The sequence below is a fragment of the Lolium perenne genome, chromosome 4 (assembly GCF_019359855.2).
Source record: "Lolium perenne isolate Kyuss_39 chromosome 4, Kyuss_2.0, whole genome shotgun sequence".
NCBI lineage: Eukaryota > Viridiplantae > Streptophyta > Magnoliopsida > Poales > Poaceae > Lolium > Lolium perenne.
The window spans coordinates 316,562,781-316,576,265 of record NC_067247.2 but is presented as its reverse complement, the minus strand read 5'-3'; the positions used below and the strand labels follow the sequence as shown (position 1 = coordinate 316,576,265).

The 13,485-nt window shown below is 45.9% G+C and overlaps 1 long non-coding RNA gene across 2 annotated transcripts; it reads right to left on the bottom strand.

Moving 5' to 3' along the window:
- Positions 1 to 3,277: 3,277 nt before the first annotated feature.
- Positions 3,278 to 10,553, bottom strand: LOC127296207 (uncharacterized). Of its 2 annotated transcripts, none has more exons than XR_007848326.1 (4): positions 10,165 to 10,553; positions 9,159 to 9,338; positions 4,003 to 4,049; positions 3,278 to 3,780 (listed from the first exon to the last, which is right to left on the bottom strand). It is a non-coding gene; the product is annotated as an uncharacterized lncRNA (long non-coding RNA). The 2 variants fall into 2 exon arrangements; XR_011743819.1 differs by having other exon boundaries at positions 10,183 to 10,553.
- Between the last annotated feature and the right edge of the window lie 2,932 nt (positions 10,554 to 13,485).

Genomic DNA, 13,485 nt, shown 5'->3' with positions numbered 1-13,485 from the left:
TATGCAGCATTATGATTATTCAATGGTCTTAAGGGTCATATATGAGTTGATGATACCAATAGGAACGCTTAATTGGGAGAAGACTGAGAAGGGTGTTTTGGTCATATGATGGTGATGGTTTGCTGTCATGGTGGTTGGGTTGAGGAAACGAGAAAGAGAGTAGGCAGGCTGATGGAAGAAGGATGGATTGTTTGACTTTGTTTGTAATGCATTGGTAGGCCAGCAGAAGGAAGACAGCATTTGGGTGTACGTAGTACCTAGCTGTTATGGTAGTTAAAGTTTGTTGGGGGCTTATATTTTCTCAGCGTTTGTTGGGGGATCTGGTGAGAAGAAGAGGCTAGTTTGCATGCATCATTGGACATGCATGATTATCAATTTAGCATCTAGCTACATCGTCTTGGACGCACACGTTAACGAATAGACCTTCTGGTTCTTCAGCTTATTAAAGGTTCATGTGGATGCTCTTTCTCCAGCTTTTCCGATAGGTTTACACCGGCAGATGAAGAAATTATGGTGGCATCATTTAGGATTCTTCCAAGGCATCATCAATCGTGAAACGAAAAAAAGGCTCTTGACCTTAATAAAAGGTTTATATGTTGGATGCTCTAGTTCCTCAGATTCCAAGAGGTTTTATATAGGCAGATGGAGAAAATATGAATGTTATCATTTAATATTCTTCCAATGCATCATCGATCATGATCGTTATCTAAAACAAAAAAGAAAGGCATCATCAGGATACATATCTTTTATCCACCATCGATCAGGAATTGGGCGCTCCTTTGTTTACGACTTGCTTGTCTCTGCTGGAATTATTTGGTAGGTGCTCACAACTCACAGAGCCAGGTAGGCCATGATCCTTTTGCAAGATGAAGCAGAGTTGTGGTCTCCCAGTCTAACCTTTGTGCTCTGCATGTCTCTGTTGAAACGATTGTTGCCTGTAATTTTCTACACCTAACCAGCCGGTACTGTATTGCAGCGCCGAAGCTACAAAATTTGATATACCCAAAGGGAGATCGTAGGTGACCAACTGCTCAATTGGATATTGTGGCGGGCATGGGCATGCATCATGTGCAATGGTGCTTTAACTTGTTTAATAACAAACCCCCTAAAGCTTTGTTGCTCTCTGCTTATCTTCTTTGCCAAACATGTGCTGATGCACCAGGAAAATGGATAAATATTCGCCCAAGCTATACGATACTTGACGGCATGTAGATAATTTGTGCATCTAGGCTTCAAACAACAGTAAGTCATAACATGGAAGGAACAGAGATCTGAAACCCTATAGCAAGCCAGAAAACATTGGACCCTGTCTCTGAAAGCGACTGAATATGTATTTGTGAAACATGTTGCTTGCAAGGGCCGTACAACGGAGAATGTTTCAACACCAGAAAGAGTCGGCTAGCAGAGCCAAGATATACGACTAGCTTCCTCTAGTTAAACCATTAATTGGCCAAGTCTGCTTTGCATCACGCTGCAGTGGCGGGCGATTTAGGACCAGCTATACGTAGACGTCAATCAGTGTAGGTGGGAGCAGCCTTCACGAGTCGATATCTGCTACGAGAAGACGCCCTTTTGGACCATTCCTGGGAGGCTAATCTATCCCAAATCATGACAGTATGGTAGGCCTAAACTTCTTGTTAGCACTAACCGCCAGCTTACGATGTTTCTATACTCAACAACCTTAGGTAAGGTGGCCCTATTCAAAATACAAATACTCAGGCGGGGCCTAAGAAGAGCTGGTGTATTTTGTTAAGGCAATGCTTGAATAGACCTCTAAAGTACACATAGAACATTGAAAAACAATTATATTTTGGATGTTTGTCTTGTTTCTTTTGCTGGCCAGGATGCGGTTTTAATCCAATCTTGTGTTGGTGGTACTAGAAGGAAATGCCCAAATGGAAATACATTCTTTATAGCTGCTCAATGATTGTCAACTTGTCATAGTCACCGCGATACCAACATGCCTTAAAACGTTTTTTCCTTTTTGAATCGCAGACAAAAGAAAACACCTCATATCTGCCAGAGTTAACTAAAGCGAATATTCTCTTTGCTACCCTTTGCTTGCCAATTGAAGCTGACTCGTCCAATTGCTTCTCCAGGCATGGTGAAAGTGTATCCCCTTTCCCGGTCGGTGATGAGATTTTTTTGAGCGACGGGAATCGACAACACGATGCATCTATAGTTAGGTTTCAGACCTGAAAGATACATCCACTTCATGAGTTATTGGGGGCAGGTGAATCTAGCAGCCTACTAATCCGGGACGCTGATCTAACAGATGAAAGCAACATCGGCAAAGGCTTTGAAGGTTGAAGCAACCAAAGGCCTCATGGTGGTGACTGGTGACAGTATCTGTTTGGTAGGAGTAGGAAATAGGGACGTCCATGATACAGTCACGGTCCGGGGATGAGGACAAGAGGGCTAGGCAAGGAAGGATGTGTCGCCCGGTTCATTTCACCAGCTTGTGTGGTGTCTGGAGTTTGAGAATTGCTCTGGTCCATTATACATGATGGAATCATGAGGTGACTGAACCTCTAAAGTCTTGACATCCCTGCACCAGAAAGTCCTAAATGAGGGGATCTGCACTAGGATTCCTGATCTCATTGTGGATGGTTGATGGCACGTACGAATTGTGATGTGCCTAGACCTTGTAGTAAGAGCCACGAGTGGCCTGATGGTTGGATCAGAGTAACAGGCATGATCATGAGAAATTTGACACTTTTGCCTGAAAAGCCTCTCCAAAGTAAGATGTTATTTTAAAGAAACAAATATAGCATAATACTTTTTTAGGTGATCAATCATATGTTCCCCATTAGAGGTGCTCTAGGATAATGCCCAGTGATCCACGTGTTTCACAACCCTTTTTGCTAAAATACTGCCGGTACGGTGTAGCTCTCCTCGCCGACCTTCCAGGCTCATACTACTCACCGCTCATATGGCTTAGCAGCCGCTAACTAGATGGAACATGAAGCTCCGGAAGGGGAACCCAGCAGGCAAACAATATGCCAAACTAAATAGTAGTAGTAGTTACAAGTACCATCACCATCCCGAAAGAAAATGAAATGTTGTGTCCTAAATTAGTCAAAGAAGAATCTATCCATACAGTTAGGGTCATGCTTGAAACATAAAATAATTTAGTTCTGCAACTACTCCAATCATAGTCATATAATTTTACATAGGTAGCACATGCCACGTCTAGACGATATAAGATGATGACAGATGAATATATGCAAGGAAAATATCGACAAGAACATACACACATTCAAAGCTTTCACCAATATTTTCGGCGCTGCAATTTTCTTTTTGAATAGCTCTGACAATTAACTGTCCAAAACCACTTTTCGTTTACAAGAACAAGGTTATTCTTTCACAATACAGGCCTCGTAGCTGCTCTTAGAAAACTTGTACAAACTTTCCTAATTTTGGCAAACTCTACGGTGGTTCAAGATTAAATTTCCACTAAGCACTAATATTTTATTGAATGGATATGCCTAAGCAACACTAGGAGATAATGGATAACTCGTTGGGCTACATGATCAATTAAAGAGTAAACTGGAATTTTTCTTGGATAGGAGATCACTCGGTGTACATTCCAAGGAACCTTAGGACTAAAGGAAATTGAACCAATTTTGAAATGTAGGACCTGAAGGAAATGAGACTGGAACTCCTGACAGATGAAGGACTTGCACTCTTTTATGCTATGCAGGATGCTAGACAATCTGCAGCTCTGGTAGTTCATCTTTGTCCTACCCATGCTTTTGCGGAAGAGAGAATTCAGAACTTCTGAAATCCAAGGAAGGGTATGTAATATGAGAGATGTACACACATAGGAGATAGGACATAATTAAACAGGTGAACCATGGACCATATAACAATTTTGTCAGCGCTAGTTGGTGTCTATTACATCCTACGATGGTAAGTAAGATTCTAATACTTGACCCTGCTGTGGTGATGTAAATAAACAAGAAGGAACATGAAGTAATCTACAAACATCTCAGAATATACCTTTCCAGCTCCATGCGGCCCTCAGATATAAAAGTTGACCTGAAATGCTGAATGCATGTTGATTCAATTGGTCAATAACCATGTTTTAAGGCTTGTAATACAACTATTGAAACTCTACGAGTTCATATAAGATATTACCCCAATATCCTCTTTCAAATACTTATCATCTGAATTCTAGAAGATTATAAACAGATCATTCCATGACAAATTGATTATCTTCTTACTTGTTAGTATTAATGTTGGCAATGACTTAAGACTCATGTAGATAAATTAAGAAAATATGTCATCTCTCATTGTAGTTCATCTCCACGTGTAATAGTTTGCAAGCTTGATCTTCGTTAAAGGCTCATTGCCATATGCCGCTAATAAATTGTCGGAGTGCAAATTGTTAGACTACATGTTATCTAGACTTAGTATGTACTCATCCATGCGTATATCTAGGGCCATGGACCGCCCCTATCCTCCCATTTAGCTAGGATCTCTAACAATCATTACCGCATGTATTCAGTCTATATGTAACCCCTGTATACTTGTTATTACCAATGAACCACAACCCCGATCGATGTAGCAAAAGTGGCGAATCTATAACACCAAGAACGAGGATCTTGTTCTCTAGGACAAGATTGGAGAGGAATAAGATGGAGCTTGAAAACCAGAGGGCTGTTTAAAATAAACTGTATTGGAGAGATGACCGTGAAGTAAAACGTTTTTGACATCGAGTTGATGAATAGGCCAATGGAAAGAGACTGCGCGAGAGAGAGGATGATATGAATAGTGCTAGATTTAACGATGTGCCTACAAGTTTCATTGTAATCAATGCCATGTTCCTGAGAGAAGCCACAAACAACCAATCTAGCTTTGTAACGAGATAGATATCTATTGGAACGAAATTTATGCCGAAAAAAAACCATTTTCTAGTAACAACATAAGCGATCATATGACGGAGGAGTGCCATAGAGAGCTTCATGTGGTGTGAGAAGATTGAGAGGTTTGGTGGACGGATATTTAGTAGAAAATTGGTTATGTTGTTTCCGTGCTTCAGCCCCAAAACAAGAAGGCATAGAGGCCTGGTTTTGGTCTGATAATGTTCGAATGACATCATTTGTAGTCCGGGTGCTAGAAACATGCGAGTGGGGAGATCGCCAAATTCTTTGCCATTGTCACATTGAATGGCGGCAATAACAACCTCAAAATGAGTACGATACAAATGCATGAAAGTTAGATAGTGTGACATGGATGTCAGATTTGAGACAGAGTGAAAAACTCCACGTACAATGTGTGAAATCATCAACACCAATAAGATAATATTTCATATCCGAATTGCTAGAGAGTGGAGCAGTCCATGAATCACAACAGAATAATTGAAAGGAAGAGGATGCATGACTAGTTGAATTTTTGAAGGGTTAAACAAAAGTGTTTGCCAACCTAACAAGCTTGACACAAATTATCTAAATTATTACATGGAAAAAACTTTTTATTGAAACTAGATGAAACGCCAAGGTGGCCTAAACGGTGATGCCACAGGTCGTTGGTGGGTGATGTAGCCGAAAGAGCGTAGCTTCATGGTGGAGACGTCGTGGGGAAGATGGGGTAGATGTCGTCTCTGCTGTCGCATATGAGAAGAACTTCCTTCGTCCTGAGATCATCGATGGAGACGCCGAAGGGGTAGAATTTCATGAAAAGGAGATTCTCAGTTGCGAATCAACGTACGCAACAAGGATATTTCAAAGAGGCAATGGACGAGAAAAGGAATGCGGATTATAGTTGCCGACATGAGTTATGGGGATAGTACTCCAATGACCACTAAAATTGTTGAAAGTACCTTTGGTGGACTTAAAGTGAGAATAATCGTCTGAATCAGCGATCCATCCTCCCTAGTGGTGCAGCGACATGTCGTTGAACGCATTGATCAGTGCAGAATGATAAAAACAGTTGCATGGCCGTCATGTTGGGCTCGCCGGCCAGAATATGTAGCGTTGTAGGCGACCTAAAATATGGGGCATCACATCATCCCGTACATTTCAACATTGGTGAAATAACATAGTATTGGATGGGGTGAAGGCGGCGAAGGGAGCGGGTGGTGGCCATGACCCGAGGATACCTGGCGCCATGCTAGGGCGCCACGTGGTGAACGTAACTGACCATGCCTGCAACATACCTGTACATGGACGAGCCAACGTGTTGTTGTTGTACCAGCCGTGTTTTCTATAGCACTTGCGCTTCTAGTTCCCCTGGTTGGGAGAGGGGGATCCCGGCGAGCTGTATGAGCCTTGGCTATCGTGGGAGCCATGCGGGGTTAAAGGAGAGCAGCGCCGAGGTGGGGCTCGATGTGTTGGACTTGGTCGTCTGCATCTCATCCATGGTGAGTTTGTTGACGATGGCGGCACAGGTGATTGTAGCGACCTTGTTCTGGATCAGAGTTACCCGTCGTCTCATGGCGGGCTTGGAGGCCGTAGAAAAGTTGGAAGAGAAGGGTGTGGTCAACAGGTAGCCCACATCATGCAACACGTCAGAGATGGTGTTGAAGCGGGCATAGTAGGTGCTGAGAGGCTAATCGAGTTGCTACGGAATATCGCTTCCACGGTCGCCCAAATGTCATGGGCGGAGGTAGTCGGGGACGACACCCTGCCACCGTGCTCGTGCATTATCGTGGCGCAGAGCCACAACTTGACGATGATGTCAATGGGAAACCACCCGGGATCCTCTAGGCATACTACAACGCGACATTGGTCAAGCACGCGGAAGGTGACGAGCTGCATCTCGATGTGCTCACGCCATAGGACATAGGAGTCGTGCTAGAGGTCGAGTGTTTCTTCGATGAGCCACTAAACTAGATTAGGCTAAGGGAGCAGGGGCTCGTCGAAGAAACACTCGACCTCCAGTGCGGCTCCTACGGCCTTTGGCGTGAGCGCGCCAAGATGATGCTCGTCATCTTCCATGTGCTAGACCATGTCGCCGATGGCATTGTGGCGTGCCTAGAAGATCCCAAGTGATTCCCTGGACATCATCATCAAGTCGTGCCTCTATGCCACGATCACGCCCGAGTTCGGTGGCATGTTGTCATCCCCGACCATCTCCGCCCGTCACATCTGGGCGGCCCTGTAAGCGATCTTCCTCAGCAACGACATGAGTTATGAGAATCATGGTACTATTGCCATAACTCATGCGGTTTTAGTTGGTAATCACGGTACTATTCCCATAATTCATGTTGGCAACTTAAACCTGCATTCCTTTTCTCGCCCATTGCATCTTCGTACTATCCTTGTTGCACCTCAAATTATTTATGATCTTTTACCCGTACGTCGATTCACAACATGAGAATCTCCTTTCCATGGAATTCGATCCCTTTGACTTATCCATCAAGGATCTCAAGACTAAGGAAGTTCTTCTTAGATGCGATAGTAGAGATGAGCTCTACCCTATCTTTACCACAGTGTCTCCACCATGAACCGATGCTCTTCCGGCTACACCACCCCAGAAGGACATGTGGCATCGGCGTTTAGGCCACCCCGGCGTTTCATCCAGTTTAAATAAAAGTTTTCCATGTAATAATTTAGATCAATTGTGTCAAGCTTGCTAGCTTGGCAAACACACTCCTTTTAGGGATGGCACCCGCAGGGTATGGGTACGGGTAGAGTTATCCATACCCCGTCACCTTCAATCTTACCCATCACCCGTACCCATATCCGTCAACGGGTATAAGTTATTTCCATACCCGTCACTTGACAAGGTAAATGGGTACCCGCAGTAAAAATAACCACGCTTACGACACATCAAATTGATCAAAAAAATATGACATGAGGTGAAGCGATCCTAAATAGGGGACTAATCCTCACTAACCTACCAGCAATTGTGAGACCGGAAAGCGTGAGATTCAACCTAGCTATGTGAAGGCGTAATTAGGGGGAAATTAAGTACTTTAGATATACATTGGCCTACTTGTCAAATTTAGATAGGTACATGGGTACATGGACGTGGGTTCTACGGTCCCATACCCGTACCCTACCCGCCCTACCACATGGGTATGCTATTTTTGCATTTACAAATCCATGGGTACTATTTTGTCCCATACCCGTACTTCTAATGTTTTTACCCGGCGGTTAGGCGGATCATGGGTACCCATTGCCATCCCTAATTCCTTTACCCTTCAAAAATTCAACTAGTCATATTTCCGCTGCCTTTCAATTAATCCATTGTGATTTATGGACTGCTCCACAACTCTAGCAATTCGGGTATGGAATATTATCTTATTGTTGTTGATGATCTCACTCATTTTATGTTGAGTTTCCACTTTGTCTAAAATCAGCGTGTATGTCAGACTATCTAACTTTCATGCCTTTGTAAGTACTCATTTTGATGGTGTCATTGCCACCATTCAATGTGATATGACAAAGAATTTGGCAATCTCCCCACTCACACGTTTCTAGCACCTTATGGAACCATTCTTCGTTTCTCTTGTCCCTATACCTCGCTTCAAACTTAAAGGATAAGGTTCATACGGACTACAAATGTTGTCATTTGAACATTATTAACCCATGCCTCTATGCCTTCTCGTTTTTTGGGCAGAAGCACTCCACAACCACTTTTCTTGTAAATATTATGCATGCCTATTGACATGTCCAGTTGTCCACTATTGTCTCTTGTGACAACATCTCTGCTATACTGTATACCCGTCGGCCAGCCTTGTACAACACCATTGTATGAAGCATACTGCAGTTGCCTGGGCCAAATTCAGGTTGGCGAGGTCCGTGTCCTTCATGTTCCTACGAGCTCAAAGTTCGTAGATGTATTCACCAAGGGACTTGCTACATGACCTTTCATGAGTTCCGTTTCAGTCTCACTGTTCGACAAGTTACCGTCGACACTGCGGGGATGACTACACGTTATCTAGACTTAGTTTGTACTTAGCCATGCGTATAGCTAGGGCCATCCTGTTTAGCTAGGATCTCGATCACTACCACATGTATTGAGTCTATATATGTAACCCCGCTCTGTACTGTTACTACTATCAATGAAATACTATCACAAATGCCCCACTATCAATTGCAGCCCCCTACATTAAGCTAATTATGCTTTTTTATTAAGTTTGCTACACCAACAATGATGTACAAGTAAGGCAACATAACTACAGCAGTAGAGACAGGAATTTATGATACCTCCACATTTTCAACACCGTCTTCATCAGTGCAAATCCTGTTTGGAATGCCCTGACGGCCTGCACTGTTTCTGGTTTCATTACCATAACCAGTAATGGGGTACCCAACTTTTATTGTAACCTCTCACAAAGCTGTCTATCGCTTTGAACTCTTGCTAGAGCTTTCCCACAGAACTTGTACCTGTAGGATGGTAACAACAACGCAGCATTAGGCAATCTCGATTTCCTGGAAATACCACACGACATCTTCCAGAATAATATGCGATAAATAAAACTACAGATGGATATTTAGCAAAAAAAAGCAACTGTACAACCATGTATTGTACGAAGGAATTGAGGCGTTCAAAAAACAAAACATCTCACGTGACGCATAAAAGAAATTGAGTAAGCCAGTCGGGATCATCAATGTATATGCTGAAGCTGACAACATATTTCCTAAACAAAAACTTAACCTCCAACCTGTAATGTTCATGATTCTATTGCAAGTGCCATGAATAAGAGCAAACCTAGTTATGCCAGGCAACGCAAACATAAGGCTGGTTATGATACTGTACTGCAGCGAGCGTAAGTTCCAAAGTATCTTGAGAAATAGTAATCTGAAATCTTATGGAGTATGCTGCTACTTCACATGATGTTCTTCTCTTGCACCACCGAATATCAGTTTTACAAAACATCGTTGGACATATTGAATTTACGCAGCGAACAGGAAACCGATGATCCTTCCAATGAACAGGAATTGCTCAAGACTGTATGTAGACACGTAAACAGTAACAACGCATTAGATTGGCAATACAGACTACGGCTAAACGGTACTGTAGCCAGCTACTTCAGTAAAACCTGACACTGGACGTCCATGGGGACAACTCAGGAGACCTAAGCAGACATCACGGTATAGAAAAAATTATGAATACACCGAAGAAATCATGAAGGAATGAACCACAACGGCGTCGAGATCGACGTCGGCATTCCGTCGAACACCTTGTGGGGGTATAGAATTGTGTACTCACAATTACTGTGTCACCTGCCTGGTATGTGGCGCCGCGAATGTGAGCGCCCCCCGCGGCAGTGGCGAGGAGGCGGTGGCGCTGGTGCTGGTGCAGGTGCAGTCTCGTGATCCTGGCGGCCATTGGTCTCTCTTGTTTACTTGCCGGAGGGGGAGGAGAATGACGGGGATAAAGAGGGGATAAAAGAAGAGCATATGTTCCACGACTGAAAACTGCTCGGGAAGGAGGACCAGATCGCCGCCTCTGTTCCGGTACAGTCGCCGTAGGATCAAATGGAGGACCAGATCGCTCACCCATGACTGATCCGTTCTCCGCCTAACCGACCCCCGACTGACTCGCTCCGCCTCCCAAGCTCCCATCGCGCCGCCTCTGTTCTCACCGCTACCAGCTCGTTTGGGGGACGCCGACACAATATTCTCTATTTGAGACCCTGCTCCAACACCGGCGCCCCCCAATACGCCAGCCCCGATAGATTTTGAAATTCAAATTCAAATTTGCAAAACGATAATCATACGAAATTTGTAAAAATTTAACGCGATTTTAAACTAGAAAAAACAACTAGCGGCACTGGGAGTCGAAGGCGTTGAAGTCCAGCTCATCGCCGCCCGATGACCCTAAGGACCAGCTGTCGACGTCGTCGGCCTCCTCCTCGTCGGTCTTCTCCTCCTTTGGCGCCGGCAGCTCGGATGGTCCGGCGAGGTCGACGTAGTTGGCGCCGTGGTCCCTGGTGGAACACACCGCCGCCTGCCGCGGGTCGATCGCGATGTGACAATAGTGTTCCTCGACGGAGCGGCCGAGGATGGAGTTTAGGGCGGGGAACTCCTCCTCGTCGCCGTCGCCACGGAGGGCCGCCTGCGCCTCGGCCTCCTTCTCCCACCATTGCTTCTTCGCCGGCGGAAGTGGTGGCGAGGCGTCCTCCTCCTTGACGCGGGAGCGGCGGCCCGACCCCGTCGTCCGACGAGCCGGAGCAGAGGACGCGTGCCTCGCGTCGTCGCGGATGACGACGCCTCCGGAAGGAGGCGCGGGCGCGGCCGAGCACGTGCGTGCGACGGCAGACGATCCGGTGCGTGAGGTTCCGGACGCCGCGGTCCGTTCCGGCGCCCTCTGCTGGGTAGGCGGCGGCGCCATGTTCGCTGCCTGCGGGAAGTATAGCGGCTCCCGTTGCCCGCGGACGCATGGACGGAAGCCGCATTGGCGGGCGTGTCGTCGACGGAGCGGCCGTACCACCAGGCATGGCGTCCGACGTTGTTGAAGCGGCCGCCTAAGGGGTTGTCCGTCCACGCGATCTCGACGACGCGCTCGTGTTCGAAGCGCCCTGCCTAGGACGGGCCTTCGACGGCGTTCTCCGGCAGGGTCCTCTCCTCTGGCGTTATCTCGGCCCGCCGTTCCCTAGCGAGGGCCCGCGTCTGTGGTCCTGGCGGTGGCGGCGACATGGTGAAGCCGCCGTTGGAGACGTGTCAGCCGTGCGGCAACTTGTACTGGACTGGCACGGGGATGCGGTGCCAGTACAACACGTCGGCCTCGTCGAACGTCAGCTGCGTCGAGCGGAGCATGCCGCCGCCGCTGCCGCCGGCCTGTTCGTTGTGCGCCATCGCGTCGGCTGGGTGTGTGGGTGGTGGTTCGCGAGGAGGTTGAGGACGGCGGCGGCTAGGGTTGGGCGGCAGGGAAAAGAGAGAAGCGCGCACCGGTGGGGTTTTAAGGGATGCGGCGGACGCGCATTGAAGGCGCGTGGGTAAGGTAGGTGGACGCCCGTGGCCAGTCGCCGCCCTCGCTGTTTTGGTTTCCGCACATGAGGCCATGAACGCCGATGACCAACCTCCCCGCGGCGTTTCCGATGCGAACCGCCGTGTCCCCTCGCTGACAAGGCGCCCCCAGCCGCGAAAACCGTCGTTCCGCGAGGCGCCGGCGCGCCCGATTCACGCCTTTGGCGAAGGAGCCGGCACGAGGTTGCCAGCGATTCTATTGGGCTCGAAAATTGCCGGCGCCGTTTTGAACGCGCGGTGCTAGCCCATTTTCACTCCCGGTCCCAAATTGCTATCGGAGCCCCGAGTGGATATGCTCTTTCACGGCAACCGACGATCCGTTCCAAGCGTTCTAATGGTAACCGACCTCAAGCTCCTGCCGCGCCAACCGCCGATCGTGAAGCTCATCTTGGTGGTTACCTCTAAGAAAGTTACAAAAAATTACTAGGCGATAGATTTGGTGTACATAGACATTAGTGATTTCTTTTGGAAAAAGTAATTAAAAATCATATTTTTAAGTTTTGGAAAAATCTGACAGTAAATTATGATGTAGCCAGTATTGTATCGCACAAACGTGTAAACTTTCAACAGGTAATAATACGTATTTTGAGCTAAAAGGAAATAGTGGATCTGAGTATAGTGATTTAAATCTCTAAAAAGAAATCAGACTTTGTTATTTTTGTGTAGATCAGAAAACAAAATATTGGTAACTGAGATTTTGTACATTAGTGGGATACATCATCAGCTCCTTTTAGAATTTTATTAGTACATAATTTTTTAAACACATAAATATAATTTTTTTTTAATACGAGTAGAGCACAAGTGCCTAGGATTAAAAATAACTTTTCATCCTAGCAGTCTCCTATTGCCTCACGCTCTGCAGTTTGCGGTCACCATGTTTTGGGTTCCCCTCCTCGTCGCCGTCCATTGGGTCATGGCCACTCCAACCCCATCAGTCCAACCGCACCTACTTGACCACCGAGAATAGGCGCTACGTGTTGCGGAAGAAGCCAGAGGGTGCAATCCTCGGATGGGGATTCAGTGACTGGCCTCGGCGAGACTGGACTAGCATCAGCCGGACATTCTCCATCCAACGGTCTCCAATCAATTGATTCAAAAATTTGGCAAATTTGTTTTTTTGCTGCGTTCAAAATACAAAGTATTTTTGAGTGAAATTTTTTCATACTTATAACATGATTCGTTGGCAATATGTACATTTTTTATTTTGAATTTTTTGATGATTTTGAATTACGAAAATTCAAAATCATCAAAAAAATCAAAATAAAAAATGTACATATTGCCAACGAATCATGTTGTAAGTATGAAAAAGTTTCAATCAAAAATACTTTATATTTTGAACGCAGCAAAAAAGACAAATTTACAAAATTTTCGGATCAATTGATTGGAGACCGTTGGATGGAGAATGTCCGGCTGATGCTAGTCCAGTCACGCCGTGACTGGCTGTAGGCCAGTCACTGAATCCCCATACGCAATCCTCCAGGTCGCCAACATACACCGTCGATTGAGCGCGACTTCCAGGTCCGGATCATCCTCCGCCTATAAGATGTTTTAGATATTTTTG